At 43.8% G+C, this 4,746-nt stretch overlaps 1 non-coding gene across 1 annotated transcript; it reads left to right on the forward strand.

The window, feature by feature from the left end:
* Positions 1–521: 521 nt before the first annotated feature.
* On the forward strand, positions 522–644 carry LOC128575712 (small nucleolar RNA SNORA27). Its single transcript, XR_008377123.1, has one exon. It is a non-coding gene; the product is annotated as a small nucleolar RNA SNORA27 (small nucleolar RNA).
* Positions 645–4,746: the final 4,102 nt, after the last annotated feature.

The following is a 4,746-nucleotide window of genomic DNA, read 5'->3' on the forward strand; positions in this document are numbered from 1 at the left end:
AAGCCCGGGATTTAAACTAAACGTAATGTTTGAAGATTTGTGGGCAATGATAGGTGATGTGAAGTTATTTTGGTATGCAATGCTGAACAAAAGAAGTTGCTTCAAGATGCAATTTCTCAGGTATATGATTTTCTTCTTCCTTTTCTTTTTGGGCACCATGGTGTATTTTCTTGCAGTCCCCTAGGGGTGATGTATTGGCTTCTTCTGGTTCAAATGTATCCTAAGAGAGTGGCTGTTTGAGGTCTTATATCAGATTCTCTTCTTGGTTAAGTTCTGGGCTTCGTGAGAACATTCAACCTGAAGCCCATACATACCCATTTAGCAAATGAGCTCAGGAAAAAACAATTCTAGACCTTGACTCATCTCTCATTTCACTTCAGCTTTGACTGGTTGTTCATTAGCTTGTCATTTCTTTTCAGGAAGATGTTTTTAGAAAGATGCTTACTAGAAATTGTACTTCCCCAAATTTATGTACCATTAACTAAAGTGTTCATTGGCAAATCAGTTAGAATAGGTACATGGTGCCTCCTTTCACTTTGCCAATTGGACTTACATCTTTACTGGTCATTCAAGTGGGAAAGGAAATATTCTTTTAAAACGTAGGCAAACTGGTGTTTATCTTGTATCTGTCTTAGGAAATAAATGGAGAAACAAAGAATAGGCATATAGGTGAATTTGCATGTTCAAAATGGGGGATTATTAAATAAATTATGAGATCATATATTAGGATTACCACACTCATTTGCTAAAATACCTCCATGGCAATGACTGCTGGATATCCACCAAAATCCATTCTATCTTTCTTTCGAATTAATAGTAGAGTTATTTAGCTGTCAACCCAGAAACTACATTTCCCAGCCTCCCTGTGGAAACTACATTTCCCAGCCTCCCAGCTCCCAGCTCTCAATGGCTATGAGCAGAATTGCTGTGTGTCACCTCCAAGTACAGAGCTTAAAACTTAGAGCATTACCTTTTGTACCTGTTTCCTCCAGTAGGCTCCGTGGGCTAATGAACCAGGTTTTTATTTATTTATTTATTTATTTATTTATTGAGACAGAGTCTCACTTTGTCACCTTGGTAGAGTGCTCTGGCATCATAGCTCACAGCAACCTCAAACCCTTGGACTCAAGTGATCCTTTTGCCTCAGTCTCCTGAGCAGTTAGGACTAGGGGTGTACACTACCACACCGAGCTAATTTATTTATTTATTTATTTTTGGTAGAGACAGTATTTGTGTTTCCCAAGCTGGTCTGGAACTCCTGGCCTCAAGCAATCCTCCTAACTCCCAAAATGCTGGGATTGTAAGTGTGAGCCACCACACCTCAAAGGAGCTCTGACTTTTTCAAAGTATTGCCCTCTCTACTGGATCACTTCCCAACAGCTTACAAACATCTCTAACACACACACACCCCCCAACCAAATAAAACAAACATCTGTATTAGTTTTCTATTGCTGTGCAATATGTTACCGCAAACTTAATGGCTTAAAACAACACAACTTTATTCCATCGTGGTTTCTGTGGGTCAGAAGTCCAGCATGTTTTCACAGGTTCCTCTGCTCAGTAACTCACCAGGCTGAAACCCAGGCCATGACCTCTTTTGCAACTTGGGATCATCTTTCAAAGCTTACTGATTGTTGGCAGAATTCAGTTCCCTGCAATTTTTGGGCTGAAGTCCCACTTTCTTGCTGGCTGCTAATGGGGGGCCATTCTTAGCAACTGTAGGCCACTAGCTGTGCCCTGCCATATGGTCCTCTTCACAGTAGGACAGTTTGCTCCTCCAAAGCCAGCAGTAGAGTCTCTCTCTCTCTCTCTTTTTTTTTAGAGTCTCTCTCTTTTAAGGTCTCACCTGACTAGGTCAGGCCCATCACAACAATCTCTCTTTTGGTGTATTCAAAGTCAACTGATAAGGATTATTTCTTAATTACGTCTTCACAGTTCACTTCTGCTATATAATGTAACCTAATCACAGCAATATACCATCGTATCTACCCATTCTCAAGAGGAGGCAGGAATCTTGGGGTCCATCTTCTTACCCCAGTCTGCCTTCCATCCACTGAGATCGAACTTGTCAAATTACTGCTATCTTTCTTTTTTTTTTTTTTTTTTGTAGACAGAGTTTCACTTTACTGCCCTCGGTAGAGTTCCATGATGTCACACGGCTCACAGCAACCTCCAGCTTTTGGGCTTACACGATTGATTCTCTTGGCTCAGCCTCCCGAGCAGCTGGGACTACAGGTGCCCGCCACAATGCCCTGCTATTTTTCGGTTGCAGTTTGGCCGAGGCCGTGTTTGAACCCGCTACCCTCGGTATATGGGGCTGGCGCCCTACTCACTGAGCCACAGGCGCCGCCCTACTGATACCTTTCTTGCCAAATCCAATAAGCACTTTTATTCTGAGTTTTTTTCATTAACTTTTTTTTTTTTTTTTGCAGTTTTTTGGCTGGGGCTAGGTTTGAACCTGCCACCTCTGGTATATGGGGCCGGCGCCCTACTCCTTTGAGTCACAGGCACTGCCCTGACATATTTTTTTTTTTTTTTTAGAGACAGAGTTTCACTTTATGGCCCTTAGTAGAGTGCCATGGCATCATACAGCTCACAGCAACCTCCAACTCCTGGGCCCAAGCGATTCTCCTGCCTCAGCCTCCCGAGTAGCTGGGACTACAGGCGCCCGCCACAACGCCCGGCTATTTTTTGGTTGCAGTTCAGCCGGGGCCAGGTGTGAACCCGCCACCCTCAGTATATGGGGCCGGCGCCTTACCGACTGAGCCACAGGCGCCGCCCTGCCCTGACATTTTTTATTATGGAAATTTTCAATCATAAATAAAATAGAACAATATAATGAACATTCATGAACCGAAAGCCCCATCAACCGATGGCCAATTTTTCATCTGGACCCCACAACTTCTCTGCCTTATTTTCTTCTGGGCTATTTTAGAGCAAATCTCACTTATTTATATTACTAGTAAATAAATCACTACTTGTGTATGAATATCTACAAGATAATGACTCTTTAACTTATGACCACAGTTGCATTGTCATGAAAAAAGATTAGCAATGGCTCCTTAATGTTACCTAGTATCAGTCTTCAAATTTGCCTGATTGCTCCATAAATGTCTTTTCCAGTGGGTTAGTTTGATTCAAGATCCAAATAAGAGCCATTCATTGCATTTGGTTGGTGTGTTCCTTGAATTTCATTTAATCTTTAACAATGGCCCTCCTTTTATGTATTTATTCTTTTTGTCTTGCCAATTAGGATTTGAAAAAAGGGGTCAATGTTTCTGGAGAACCCTCCACCTTCCGGATCTGGTTGATGGGATCCTTTTGGTGGGTTTTACACACTCCTCTGTCCATTGGCCCCTTTCTCATTATCATCAATCTCATCCTCTCAGTAGCATTTAACATTTGCCCGCCTTTTCCTCCTGGAGGTACTCTCCCATCTGGGTTTTTTTGTTTTTTGGTTTTTTTTGAGACATGGTCTCACTCTGACACCCTGGGTAGAGTGCTGTGGCGTCATAGCTCACAGCAACCTCAAACACTTGGTCAAACCCTTGGGCTAAAGCGATCCTCTTGCCTCAGCCTCCTGAATAGCTGGGAGCCCATCACAAGACTTGGCTATTATTTTTTTTAGAGTTCTCAATCTTGCTCAGGCTGGTTTCAAATTCCTGAACTCAGGCAATCCAGCTGCCTCGGCCTCCCAGCGTGCTAGAATTATAGGTGTGAGCTCCCAGCCTTCCCCTCTAGGTTTTGAGGAGACAAGACCCTCCTGATTTTTCTTCGGCCCCTCTGCCCAGAACTCTTTAGTTCCTTTCATAGTTTTTCCCTCTTCTACTCAATCTTGACACACTGGTGGTCCCATTGATGGTTCTGCAGGCCACCTTCCCTTCTCCAACCACACTTTGCCCAAGCTACCTCCTCCAGTTCTGCAGGTTTAAATGCCTCTGGATAGTCCTAACATTTCATCTGTGGCCCAACATCTCCCCAGCTCCAAGCCCATTGATGTGGACAACTTTGATGGTTCTACCCAGCTCTCACTAGCATCGCAAGATCAGGAACTCAGCATTGCTGCTTTTCAGGCCTCCTACTTCCTCACTGAGTGAGTGGCAGCACCACCCACTCAATCACAAGAGCCCGGAACCTGCCTCTCCCTGGCTCCCCACATTCAGATCACCAGAGCCTGTTATCACACACCAAATTCACCCACAGCTGCATCAGAATCATCACCAAAGTGTGCCCATCACCAGACAGTGTGCATTGTCCCTGTTAGGTATAAATTCACCCGTCCCTTCCTCCCCTCTGCCCCTTGCTTGATTTTCGATGAGTGTTATTTCCACATGTATACATCGATGTTGATGGATTAGTTCCAATTTACTAGTGAGTACATGTGGTGTTTGTCCATTCATGTGATACTTCACTTAGAAAAATGGTCTCTGGTTCCATCCGGGTTCATCCAAGAGCCATTTTCTTTTTGGCTGAGTAGTACTCCATGGTATACATGTTCCACACTTTATTAATCAATCCACTGATATATTGACGGGCACCTGGGCTGTTTTCGCGTCTTTGTGATTGTGAATTGTGTAGTTATAAATCAAGAGCTTTGGCTGTGAGTCTATATTTTTTAAAAAATTAGAGTGCAGGGCGGTGCCTGTGACTCAGTGAGTAGGGCGCCGGTCCCATATGCCGAGGGTGGCGGGTTCAAGCCCAGCCCCGGCCAAACTGCAACAACAACAAAAAAAATTAGAGTGCAGG

This window comes from Nycticebus coucang, chromosome 22 (genome assembly GCF_027406575.1).
Source record: "Nycticebus coucang isolate mNycCou1 chromosome 22, mNycCou1.pri, whole genome shotgun sequence".
Taxonomy (NCBI): domain Eukaryota; kingdom Metazoa; phylum Chordata; class Mammalia; order Primates; family Lorisidae; genus Nycticebus; species Nycticebus coucang.